Source organism: Xiphophorus maculatus, chromosome 11 (assembly GCF_002775205.1).
Source record: "Xiphophorus maculatus strain JP 163 A chromosome 11, X_maculatus-5.0-male, whole genome shotgun sequence".
Taxonomy (NCBI): Eukaryota; Metazoa; Chordata; class Actinopteri; order Cyprinodontiformes; family Poeciliidae; genus Xiphophorus; species Xiphophorus maculatus.
The window spans coordinates 30,334,977-30,349,268 of record NC_036453.1 but is presented as its reverse complement, the minus strand read 5'-3'; the positions used below and the strand labels follow the sequence as shown (position 1 = coordinate 30,349,268).

The window sequence follows — 14,292 nt, the reverse complement described above, 5'->3', positions numbered from 1 at the left end:
GTTCTGAAGCTTCCAGTTGAATGCTAGATGGTGATAATTAACCCCCGCTTACACATATATGGCAATAGCTCTAGGCAGTGTACTTTAAGGGGTATTTTATCATTGCCAGGAGTTCCCCACGTCTTATCAAATCTTATTGAATTATCTGATATCTGAGAGTACTGAACTAAAATGCCTCCCACAGCTCAAATCCTATCTGAGACAGAGGAGCAGCTGTTAGGAAGACCAGCCAAGGAAATGAGAAATCCAATTATAGCATTAGATGTTTTGTTTTTTTCTTGATATTTTTTGACAAAGGACACTGTCTAAACACGGCTGACAAATGTGTCAGCTGTCTTTCACACTGTCGATTTAATGACAGGACAAGAAGATGTCTATACATAGAAAAAACTCACAAAATAAAAAATTTAAGGCAAACCTTTATTGTCAATCAGTGGAAAAATTCAGACGTATGAGCAAAATGAAGGGCAAGTCGAAGATTCACAAAAAATTAGGACATATCAAAAAACACAAGAATAAGTGACTATACATCATAAGAGAAAATACTGTGCAGTATTTTGTAAAATAAACTTTTTTTAACTTTACATCATGTGTAATGTTCCTCCCTCACCAGTATTTCCTAGATTCATTCATGCATATTTGAGGAATCATTTCTTAGAGAGTCAGAAACCCAATTTCGAGACATTTCAACTACAAAGTAAGATTTATTTTAAGTTATGTTTTATATATAAACTGAAGACAACATACTTACTTGATTGTGTTTTAAAATGACAGTATGTAAACGCATAATACTGCAGATTAAAATAAAAGACTGGCAGCCTTCTGGGTATTTCTGGATTTCCTGCAAGCACTTTTTACAAAGTTAGAAGATTAACATTCATACTCTTCATAAGTAATTAAGATTAGTAAGATGCACTCAAGTATTACATTATGGAGAAGGTACGCATCTATTAATATTAACCAATTGACAGAATGCCCCACCAGGATGTATAAAAGAAATTGTAGCACTTATATAAGCATACTTTTAAGTCTCCTCCAGTATAAAGGGAAACACCAACTAGCCATTTTAAAACTTCCACAAATAAATTAGCTCAGCTTTGAAATTGGGGTGGGAGATATTGTCCAACAAAGATGTCATTTTTGACAACTCTGACAGCAAAAATGAAAAAGTGCAAGTATCTCTGAAGGAAAAGTTTGCCTCAATGATTGTCTCAAAATCAAGCATCGTTTGTGTTTTTCAAACACCTACCAGTTAACTTTTTCATTTTAACTATGTTTTGGTTTGGCAAAGAGATTCACCCTTCTTCTATTTCTTTCACAATTTCCCCTGCTGTTGGTTTGTGGATTAAATCAAGAGCAGGGGACGAAAAGCAAGGACACTTGTTTTTGAGGAAAATACATGAAAGCAGTACGAATGCAGGGATGTGCTTTCTTGGAAAGATTTCAAAAGCTGGCACACGTGGATATGAAAAATCACGTGAACCCCCAAATAGTGGTAAGTGCTGAAGGGAGAAAATGTGGTTTCAATCTGTCTTTAAAGTACTAAATGAAAGGGGTTTATCACTTCCCCCAACAGTCTTTAAGGCTTTTAACAAGAGTCATTTTGAGACAGCTGCCAGTGATGCTTAATTTTGTGTCAAATTTCATTGTAATTGACCATTGTAATTTTATTTTTCTCTTCTCCTGCAGGGTAATTTTACCCATGACACCCTTATTCATGCGAGCAATGCCTTTGTCAAACTTTTACTCTATGGAAACCATAACAATCTTGACAGTAGTTTGGCTTTGGATCTTGAGTGAAATAGAAAAGAATCACACCTCTACAAAAAAACAGAAAGTTTGAGAATTGAATATTGCTCTGAATTGAGGAACACTTCTGCTTTAAATGTAGACTTATTTTGAACCATCATCTTTGTGACCCTGCTGTGATGCAACAATGGCACGACTGAGGGAAAACAAAGCAATCTTCAACATGCACCAAGATGGTTTCACACGCCTGGAAAATTAATGTCTTTTACATTCATAGATAAGCTATTTTGGCAAAACTGTCATTTTTCCAAAAGTACTGAATAAGCCCATCAGTCCCAAAGCAATTATTTTACTCTGCTCTTTCAAAAACAGCTACATGTCAGTAAAACAGGTGTGCAAAACTGCCTGGATGGAAATAAAATTGCAGACGGTCTCCTGCATTATTTATCCCGACTCATCTGTGGAAATTTGTCAACTTTTGCAGTAATGTCAATTATGATTTAAATGTCCTCGGCTCTTTGTTTCCTTCCAAAAAGACAAAGTGAAAAATATGACACCCCTCAAAGTCACCTGTGAGCCAAAGGTTTTATATAAATCATTGCAGCAACAGCTGCGGGAAATAAGAAGCATTCATAAATCTATACTGTAACGCATAGAAAGATATTAAGACTGGGAGTATTTGTATGTTTTCTATATGGCAACACTAATACCAGGCTCCCAGTTAGTAAAAATGCCTAAAGTATTTTAATTCTTCTATTATTCAGGCATTAATAAAATCAATTAAATTGAAATTTCCAAAGTGAAAAGCGATTTTTACTAAATAATAACCTTGAGATCTTGGCTTTAATTTGCTCAGACCAGAACATTCACCTTGTTGTACTGAAACCCTTGAAATTTTTGTGAAATTTTACTGTCAGGTTGTCATGTTGGAAAAGAAGGCTCCTCCAAAGTCATATTTCTTTGACAAAATGAATGAGATCATTCAATATTTTTTTGCATTCATGCCTTTCAGGGCTTTCTGTTGAGAATAATCCAGAGTTCATTATGTTATTCACAGATTATCTGTTTCGTATTATACCGTTACAACATTTTTAAAGTTTAAACAAATATGCAAAACAATAAAAAAATAAATAAATGTTTTAAAATAAAAGTTACCGTACATACCCCAGTTTTAAGTTGAGAAGCGGACTTTGAAGCAATGTGTAAAAGCTCGGTCCTTGTTCTCCGTAATCCAGAAGAGAAGCTTGTGACATTGTCTCTGTCTTAAACTCAGATAATGTGACGGGGTGTGTGCGGGCGTGTTGCTGGCGTGTGCGTGGGTGTGTGTGTGGGGGTGTGTGCGGGCGTGTGTGTGTGTGTGTTTGTGGTTAGTCTTGAAGAACTGAAACAGCTGAATGTTGCTGATTGTTCAAGATTGTTCATTCACAATCTTTCTTAAGGTTAGGATTTCCCCCTTTTGCTTGTGCATATTTTTCAACACTTTTCTTTCCACTCAATGGTCCATTATTATGACTGGATGCAGCACTTCTTTAGCAACGCCCTGTTGTGGTTCATCCTCTTTGTGGAGGATATCAGTGACTATGTGTTGGCCATATTAAGGCCTACAGTTTGTGTAGGTTTTACTATGACATGTTTGTGTATAAAAAAGAAGTGAGAAACTGAATTTTTGGTTTTCCTTAGCTATCATGCTAAACTAAACTAACAACATGCTAAACTAACTAAACATCTGAGATATACTATGTGTGTGTTATGAATCTCTTTGTTGTAAGTGCTCACCTTTTTTGATAGAATTACTCAACTACATTAACTTTTTAACAGTATTTCTTTTTATAATACTAGCTAAATTTATGTGGTCAATAAAAGCACAGTACAAAAATTTGGTAGTTCATTTTCATAAGAGATAGAGAAATAGATACTTCCTGCCTTCCATACTTTTAATGTTTTGAGTTTTACAGCTACTTTTTGTACTATTTCACATTAACAACCTGCAAATGGATATCTGCCAAACATGTCTGTCTTCTTTACAGTCTTGGAATTTAATGAATATTTAATCCATTGATTCATTTCTTGTCTGGACAGCTGGCAAGTTACAGTTTGCCCTTTATGCTACGTTCATAGTCTAGTTTCCTCTCTATCAGTGTGCTCATCCTTTGGACGTTTATCCCCAAGCAATGCAGCCAGATGGTAGGGTGACTTTGATAAGCAAGGCACATCCTTCAATAAAACATTATGATACATCCTGGAGCCCTGTCCAACAGGAAGTTTCAATATTGCACAATCACTTAACATAACCAGGAGTGGCATTCGCAGGAGTTTAGTGCACACAGTGAAAAAATGTTGCTGCTGTTGCTGTTTTGCAGTGGAGAAAGTATGAGTCAAATTCATTAAATAAATGTTTAGAAAATTCCCTCCAGCTTTAGAAGTGAGAAATCTCAGATGAATTTCCAAAACTATAACACATTATTGTGCAGCTACATACACAAAATGGAGGCAGGTATTTAAAAGTCTGTTTATCCACTGTGATGCCACTTTGTCATGCCTCTAATTACACAAACCAAAACTGATTAATTCATAAGGGGACTGGGTCGTTTTGAATTCCAGTGCAGCTTTGCTTCAATGTGCATGCAACACTCACCACTTATTTCTCTCAGGATCAATCAACTTCAGAAGAAGTGGAAGAAAGAAAAGATGCAGCAGCAGATCTAGCTTGTTGTTCAGATATGATATGGGTCAGAGTCTTCTGATGAGCTCCATGCATCTTTGTTTAATTTTGTTTTAGCCATAAAAATAGAAGGATGGAATCTGACTTGTGGCCTAATGTGATTTTTGGTGTAGACATCCATTGTCTGTACTAAAACTACAGTCATATTTTTTGAACTGCAGGTTAAAGCTGGAGAGAGAGCCAACATGTGCAGAAAGTCTCCAGATTGGGATTCAAAAACAAGCCATTCTTTTTGCATATTTGCACTAATTGAACCATGTCTTTCTCTTCTGTGAAAACACAGCATGCTTATATTTTCAGAGGTTTTCTTCCCCTTCTTATATATGTATATTTAAAACATCTTCATTGAGAGAAGAGTGGAACCATATTCAAATCCCTGGTTTGTGTGCTCAAACTTTGCAAATGCAGCCAAATCTGAGTCTGATGGTGAAGTCGACGGTGCTGCCAACTTTCCCACCACCAATAAGACAAATTACCATCAAAAACCACCTACAGATATTCAGTTTTCAATGCTTTGCAATCTATTAACTTGTTAAAATGTCTTTCAACCATCCTCTGGAAACACATGGAGCAATGAATCCAAAGGATGTTTCTTTCCCAACTTTTTCCAAAGTTGTTCAAATAAAACTGCTTTCTTTAGCTGAGCTCTTAAGCTACTGGCTTGCCTCAAGATGGGGGAAAACGTTTGACAGGAAAAAACAAACAAACCTCTAACACCCAGATGGGTGTAGAAATGCATATTTCTGCTTGAACCACTAATAAATCTTGACGTCAGATGAAGGAGATATCGGAATGAGAGTTTTTCAGCAGTTTATAGCCTGCAAGAACAAGTGTAAACATCAATCCGTGAACTCATTACACTTATTCTGTTTCTGCTTATCTCTGTTCCTTTGACTAAAACATCTTCCTTCAGCTGTCTGGAATGATTTAATAGCCAGTATGAAACAGTGAAGATGTAAGCATTTGCCGCTCTGGACAATGGTCTTATTGATACTTTTGTTTCCTTAATAACAGAGGAAACATCTTGTTGTCATTGTATCACTTTTACACCTTTTGATACAGAATGATAAACACAACTCCTCTAATTATTTTATAAGTCATGGATAATAGGAGTCAATAAAGGGAAGGGAGGGAAAAAATGAAACTCTCAGCTGTCAGCAGTCAGAAAGCACTTCTTTAGAGTTCTCTGTGGACCACTTGGAAACAGTTTTTATTGGCCATGTGAGTGAAAAAAGCTGGCTGAATTTTACGAGCAAAGTTTTCTGTGGATGTGGACTATGGAATGAATGGACGGCAAGTGTGCGCATCCTTTTTTCATTATTCTGTTTCATTGGTGAAGAGAAGCAAAATGTCTAATAAAAATACCTTCTTTCAACTGCTTGAAACAACAAAAATAAACCACTTTTTCTCACAATTTCCATTTGTAGGGAGACCTCCAGGAGGAGTAAATTGACAGTGAATGTGTTTCTGTGTGTTTGTGCTTTAGGGTTCGGCCAAGTTTCCCCCATTCCAAAGAACTACGATTGCAAAGGAACGTAATATTCTCAGAATTATTTTTATGCTGTCATCTGCACCCAATCTGGAGAGACAATTTCTACCCTGTGAGATAAGAATGAGGCAGCTTTAACACACAAATCATTTGTAAAATAAACTTAAAAACTCTGATTCTATTTTGTTGCACCAGTACTTTGACTTTTTATGCTTGTGTATTATTTTCTAGCTGATAACCTGAAAATAGCTAAAAGATTCCGGGACTGATAAAGCAGCAAATACTTTGTGAACATTTTTAACCGGACACCTTTTTATGATTTAACAACCTTTAGAGGCGGACATGTTCCTGGGGTGTTTGGGTTTTGGTTTCTTCTCTGTTTATATTTGGATTGTTTCCTTGCTGTTTGTTTATTTCTGCTTGAGTCTTGACATAATCTATTCATTCACCTATATTATTCAAAAGATCTTGCCAAATAAGCTCAGTCCTTATTGCATTTTGTTCCTTGTGCATGAACATAATTTTCTCAGATTAGTGTTATCCTTCTCCCCTTGGTTTACAGAGTATTTATGTCCACTTCAGCTTCTCTTATAGGCAACATTCACACAGCAGGTCTTGATTCTAAATTCAAGTTGTTTTTTTTCTGAAATCCGATTTTATTTATTTATTTATTTATTTATTTGTGGGCTGGTTTATACTACTAATAAAACCCAACCAAAATGAGACTTTTGTGTGAACAGTTTACATCAACAAAGTGCAGAAGAAGAACGTTGACATCACACAGCAGTGCACTGTTTACAGGAGTAATAAAGGATGGAGCTGTTTATAGATCTATCTTAAAGTTTATTCAGGAATGGGACAAAGTATTGTCAAAAGATCATAACAAGGAGGAAGCTAATAAAAAAGAAAGCACAACAAACTGTGAAGCATTAACTGCAACTTCTGTAGATAAATCTGTTTGGATGCACATCTGTAACAGGGAGAGGTTGAATTGTGAAGTGACACATTCAGTGACTCGGACTTCTTTCATAAGTTCATGTAGAGGGGTGAAAAACAAGTTGTTAGTAAACAAAACCAAGAAGCAAGAAAATAGGCACCCCAACATAATTTTCCATTTTGTATCTTTAATTTCTCATCGTAATAAGTTCTGTAGTGTTATTTCAGTTAGTCCGTGCAATTCTACACATGGCCGCTAGCGGCGCTGACGCGTTAGTGACCAAGGAGAAATTGAGCACACCAGAAGAATAAATCTTCCTGTTGAAGGTAAAAGGAGCTCAACGTTTGTGTCTGGTCTTTTCTAAATCGCAGGTCAGTAAAAATGTATTTTGATGCATAAATGTTTTGTCCTTTAAGAGTTAAGACGTTATAGACTCAAGAGTCAACTGGTGGGTCACTTTGTACAGCTTTAGATGGACATTGTGTAGAAAACGGGACGTATTTCTGGAGGCTAACTAATGCTAATGCTAGCGAACATTGTACATGTGTTGAGCTGAGAAACAGTTGAAGGACTAGAGATTGAGTTCATTTTGAACTTATTGTATTTTTCACTTTTGAAATGGCAAAAGACATTTTTCTGGTGTCTTTTCTTTATGAGTTATTTCAATAACACAGAAACAATGTTGTTGTCAAACTCAATGAGTAAATGGTTGCATGAAGAGAGAGTATTAACAGAGCAGTTTCTAGTTTTCTTTGTGTAAGAGATAAAATACTGTAATGTTGTTAAAACAGTGGATACAGTTAAAAGCTACATTGCTTGAATATTAAAGTATATGTTGTGCAAAATAAAAATGGTAAAAGCTGTTAAAATAGTTAAAAGCAAATTCATATATTTTTATTTTGACAGTTAAAAATACAAAAGGTCTGAGGAAAAGGGACAAGATATTTGAGTTAAAACAAAGCTAATTGGTTTGGATAATTAAAAGCTATCTAAAATATTTTGCCATTCAATAAAATTCATGATGGAGCATGTTAAAATAATTCTTGTTCAGTTTAAAGGGATATTGCAGTCATTTGTAATGTACTGAATCGAAGGGTTATTTGTGTAAGTTATACAGTGATACCTGAAGTATTTGATATGAAGTATTGCTTATGCAGTGTTGTATGTGGAGTACGGTCATCACCAGAAGAATAAATCTTCCTGTTGAAGGTAAAAGGAGCTCAACGTGTGTGTCTCGTCTTTTCTATATCGCAGCATCACACGTTGAGGGAAGATCATCTGCTACATTACCCTCTGTTGTGACTTTTTTTACACTTAGAGTTGGTCTCAGATCAGACTACAGAGAATTTCTTATTGGCCTTAAAGAGATTCATTGCAAGACGAGGTCTATGTAGGGTCATTTACTCTGACAATGCTAGAACATTGAAAAGAGCTGACAAAGATTTAAAAGAGTTATGGCAAAATATCTTAGGATCGACACTCACAGAGTTTTTCACTGACAAGGGAATCACATGGAAGTTTATCGCTGAGCGAGCAGCTTGGTGGGGGTATTCTGGGAAAGGCTTGTGAGATCTGTAAAAACATGCTTAAGAAAGGTACTGGGGAAAGCATCTTTGAGTTTTGAGGAGCTCACAACTGTTCTTACTGAAGTTGAGGCAGTTTTGAACTCTAGGCCTCTGTCCTATGTAACTAGTGATGCATTAGAGCCTCAGCCACTTACCCCATCTCATTTCCTAGTTGGTAAACGCTTAACTTCCTTGCCACCAAGGATTAGTCCTTCACCTCACCTAAATCAGGTTCTCACTGCAAACCGTAAACAGCTAGGTAGGAGGTGGAAATACCAACAGAAACTTTTGATAGGCCTTTGCAAACGCTGGCGCAGAGATTATTTGATGGACTTGAAATCAGCCCACAGGGTGAACAGTCGTACTCCAACACTACTTAAAGTAGGAGATGTAGTTCTTTTGGGGGAGGACAATACACCCAGACAGACATGGAAAATGGGTAGAATTGTAGAGGTCTATCCAAGCAGGGATGGTCTCATACGTTCATGCAATGTTCGTACTTCGACTGGTGGCTTGTTACGCAGGCCCATTCAGTTATTGTACCCTTTAGAGGTATCTTAAATGAAAGGTAAATCCTACACAGATGAACAGTTGTTCATCGGGCGGGAGGATGTTGTGACTTTTTTTACACTTATGTTGTTCGGTATATTTGCATGATAAGTGACTGATTTACAATTATATGTTAAGCATAATTTACATGATGATTATTATTAATTGTATTGAACATGATTGTATATAATTACAAAGGTGAAGTGAAATATATTTAAGTGCAAGACATGATTTATTTGAATAGAGGAAGACTTTTATTTTGAAGAATGCTTAAGGATCTGTTACTGTTTGTCACTATCTTGCTTTGTTGACTTTTGATTGCTATTGGTTGCGAACAGCTGTTGCCCGTTATCAGCCGACGCCGTTCTTTTTCTCTTCAATAAATACTGAACAGAAAGGTTCAGTAAAGGAAATACGTGCCTCCGTCTTGTTTGAGAAGAAGATCTGATTTCATCTTTAGGGCTATGCAGACTGCCATAAAAAAGATGGATATAGGTCGCATATGGACAAAAAAGGTGGAATTGTAAGTGGCACAATCTATACATATCACAAACACATCCCAACAAATACAAAAACATTTTCCAAGCTGATACTCTGAATGTAGAATATAACTGAGATGGTTTTATGGGCCTGTTAGGTTATTGTTTCATTGAAAATGGTCTAAAGTGACCATTTTCTGCTCGACTTCCATCAGGGTCGTAGCTCTTTGTGTGCAACAGGTGAGCTGGGCTTCATTTGTACGGACAGGTTACAAAACCAGGCAGAAATGTTGTACCTGATGATCCTCTCTAATACAGCAGCATCGCCTTCTGACTAACACCAAAGGCCGTCAGCCGGTGCAGAAAGAATAGTCGCTGCAGGACCCTGTTGAATTTCATTTTGAAATAAAAAGCAATTCAGATTTGCTGATTATTTTTGCTACGTATACATGTCTGTCTATATTGCAGAACTTCTTTTATTTAAACATGGGCAACCTTTTAGACTTAGGTGACACAGTCAAAAGATGTTCACCAGTTTTCACATATGAACTTTATTAACAAGAAAACACCAAGCAAAGAATAATATACACATCACCTTTTCTCGCTTCTAATTTACTACTTGTTCTTCAGAGAGATGTGCTGCTTACAGGGCTGTGAAACCACAGTCGGTCTGCTCCAAAGGTTGACGCATGTGCTCCTGGCGCTGATCATGATTACGTTCCTTCACACTGAGCAGCTCTGTGAATGCAGACACCAAGCCCGCCAGTCTGCTGTTATTCAAATGGTGGCTAAGATGCTGTTGTTCAATGAGGTTGCAAGGTCCGGCTTTTAGTCATGTGCTTATGTAAATCATGGGTCTGTTAATTAATGCAGTCAATAAAATCGCTTGCACTTAAACTTCCTGACCCAGCTTGTAGTATCCATGAGGTGGTTACAAAAAATGGGCAGGAACTGCACGGGATCTGTTAATGGAGAAGAATCTGGCTAGGACGGACTGGGACAGAACTGGTTAAAGACAAGCCCCTGGAGAAAACACCCAATGACTGAAAATCAAAGTTTTACTGGCTCATCAAAATGTCAGTTAAATTTTCCACTGCTGTGCAGTTGAAGGATGAAGACATGGAGGAAGCAGGAAATTCCTGAGTAGACAAGATCTGCCCAGTGACTACAGACATGAATTTCTGGTTGGCTATTGTTTTGATTTCAAACAAGATGTGTGATAAAAAGAATATTTTATTAATTGTTGATTATTTATCATATTTATTTTTATTTCTGAGACCCTTTCACTGAAGACTCCAAAGCCCTTACAACTCATCCATCACTCCGTGTTATGGACATGAATATAAAGTTTTTATTTTGATTTCTTAGTGTATAACTTGTTTTTTCCTCTCTGTTATTTTTCCATCCAGGGCTATGCCAGGAATCCATGATGCAGAATCTGTGGTGCCCAAATGTCACACAAGATCAGGCTACCTGGAGCACCAGTGTGGGTATGATGAGGTTGTAGCCTTGGCATGTCTGCCACAGATTTGCATGTCATGGATAAGCTACCACTGGTTTAATCAGGCTTCAACATGCAGCAATCAGGACCCAGATTCACTGCCACCATCTTAATGAGCCACAGCAATCTCACTAGAGGCTGCTGTGCACCTAATGGGGTACCACACCTGGTAAAGTATGTATACATATACAATGAAGATCTTCCAGGTGTTACCTTTCTTAGAAAAGAGTAGTTAGTTTGCTTCATTTTCTGCATTTTTCGGCAGTGTCAGCTCATTACAGTTCAACCAGGACAGTTTAAAAGAAGCCATGATGCAACCAAGAAGAAATAACCTCTTCCAGTTTTGTCTGATCTAACAATATTTTCCACAACAGTGTTTTCTCAAGGCTTCCTGGTTAGCTTATGTTTTTAAAGGGGCAGTATCATGTGTTTTCCAGACACATAGTGCCATTTTATACCACAATCAAGTAACTATGTCACCTTCAGTTGTTATAGAATGCTTTACATATCAAATATGACTTTAAAAAATTGCCTTTGCAATTTAAAACCATGAAAGACCTGCTTCTGTCTCTTTAAGTTCTTGCTCTTTATGACATTGCCTTCAGCACATCATTGCAACAGATTTCTCCATCAATCTGTTTCAAACCGTTCTTACAAGTGTTGCACACAGAAGAAGTAGTTCCTATGATGAGTTCAGCAGATGCACAGTTCAACCAGGTGCTTGCTAATTGCTGCTTCTGCTAGTCTGAAGGAGCTGAGTGGAGAGTTGCAGATTTGTTTTGTGAGGTGGAAGTTCTTGGTGAGAGCAAATGTTTGGCACATCGCAAACATGAATGAATCAAACACTTCAGGTAAGTTTTGTTTTTGATACAGCAGGGAGTTTTTGGAGACTCAGCATGAAAACAACTTACTAATAATGGGTATAACAGTTGCCTCACGTAATCTAGGGCACAATTGTAAAAATGAACAGGGCATGAAAGTTTGCATAAATATGAAAATATGAAATATGTATGTGAATTTTCCACCCTTTACTGTGACACCACTTAACAAAATCCAGTGCCCTCAACTCCTTGTGAAATTTACCTAATTAGTAAATATAGCTATAAAGGTGATGTATCAAAAAATATAAAATAAAACTATAAATCAAACACTTTCAGGTCATTTTTAATTAGTAGTTTTAATAGCATACCACATTTTTATCTCTCAACATTATTCCTTCACCCTTCCAGTTCCTCCACATTTACATTCAAAATGGAGAGATTTGCTCTTTTTATCTGAAGATGTCATTGAATTACTTTTTTGTCAGCATTTGGATGCTTTACTAAATGAGGTGTTAGCAGCACAGCGGATTTGCTTTTCAAGTCACAGAGAATAGATGCCTTTGTAACCCAGGGTAGAAACTGCCCTTAATCCCGCCTTTGGTGCTCCATTGGTTAGAGTGACAGTCAGTCACACAGTGCATTCAGCCAATCACTGCATCTTGAGTGGTTAATCAGGCCTGCTCCAGTTTTCCCAGTCAGGTGTGAGAGGGAGAGCTGGAGACAAAAGAGCCACAGGTTTGTTCTTCCAAACAATTAGTTTATCTCTTTGTTTATTATGCACTTTTAAAACTCACAATATAAAAATCATGTAGATCTGAACATCCAGTGAGCTTGGAGCCATGAAGTTGTCATGCACTGAACTATTTATGGAATTGGTGAGTAGTGAACACAAATGTTTGTTTGGTTGGCATGTTGGTGGTGGTAGCCAATGCTAATTGATCATCAATGGTAACGTCTTAAATTCAATATGTGTTTAAAATAATGAGATAAATGCTGATATCTTTATTTTGTCTGAAAGATTAGATTGTGGATATAATTGCATTTATTTCTGTATATAATAACTGAAACAAATCTAGTTTCCAGCCTGCTGGTAATTTACTGGTCCTGTTTATTTCAATACAGGCCAGGTGATCCCTTTTTAGGGTTAAAGGATGGCGAGCTTCTGACAACTGGCTGGAGCCAGGAGAACCTGAAATTCACTCCATACTGGTCTGGTAGGAGTCTGATGGTCCATAACATTTCCCCCTCCATCTCACTACATAGACACACAATCCATTATTCATCCCTTCTCTGGTGGAAACAAATTGCGCTTGGACATTTTCATCTCAAATAACTGGACAATTAAACCATGGACTTTTAAATGTGTGTCAGTCACACAATATGCTGACCAGCCGGGGAAAGTTAGGACTCTTTGTGCACATCTATATAGAAGATCTACTGCAGTACTGTGTGTGTGTGTATATATATATATATATATAAATAATATTTATTTATTATTTTTGGTTTCCATGTATGTTTGTGTCTTGTGGTGTTCACTTAATTTTTCTTCTTTAAAATACATAATATCGAAAGCAGTTATTCTTTTGTATTGTTTTATTGATTACTGACAGCAGCTCCAGTAGATGAACCTAGTCTTCTGGTGTTATATGCCATCTAGTCCCTTAACTACATTAAGTAGTGCTACACTTTCTGTTGTACTAGAAGCTGAAAGTTATTCTTTGAGAAAAGTAAAGCAAAAACAAAATGTAACCTGTGGCATATTTAAACAGTGATCAAACAGTATCTAGAATCGCAGTGAAGAAAGAGATCAAAATTGTATTTTCTCCCCAAAGTTCACAAAATGTGTTACTTAGAAGGCATCAGCCACCCAGCAGATACCTCCTGGATAAACATTACACTCCGGGGTTTGTTCTTTTCATCTCGTATCAGAGGATTATATACTCTGATTGTCTGAATACAATGAAGTGCTTAACTGTGTGTATTTACGTGTAGATGATATTTGCCTTTGCAAATGTGATCCATGGCAGATGGTGATGGTAAACCCCTGGTGAAGGTTTATTAGGCTTTTCTAGCTCTGTGAGATGGTTCTAAGCGGATAGACAGACTTTTGTCACGCCTCTGGTCTGTCATGGCTCTGAACCATCTGATACTCCGCCATAGCCTGGCGGGAATTAAAATCGAATTTCATCCCTTCATATCCCTTTCCTTTTGCAGGGCGCCACATAATTCACAACTAAATGTCCGCCTTGTGAAATCCTTGGAGGGAAAAGTAGCAACTTCACATAAATCTGTCATTACTAAAGAAAAAACTAACAAACAAGAAAGCAAATGAAAACACAGAGAGTTGTTAAATTTTGCAGGCTTAATACACAATTTTAACAATCATAAATTAAGTTAATAAAAGAAAATGTTAACCTTGAGCTAATGAATCATGAACGCAGTAATCTACAAACACATCACGATGCTGGGTCTCTGATAGT

The 14,292-nt window shown here is 36.9% G+C and overlaps 1 long non-coding RNA gene across 1 annotated transcript in view; it reads left to right on the top strand.

The window, feature by feature from the left end:
- LOC111610153 overlaps window positions 1-13,630 on the top strand; it is a 29,383-nt gene extending 15,753 nt beyond the window's left edge. Inside the window, exons 2-3 of the long non-coding RNA XR_002753527.1 lie at window positions 10,900-12,687; window positions 12,935-13,630. This is a non-coding gene — a long non-coding RNA (uncharacterized LOC111610153). The remainder of the gene's footprint in view (window positions 1-10,899; window positions 12,688-12,934) is intronic.
- Window positions 13,631-14,292: the final 662 nt, after the last annotated feature.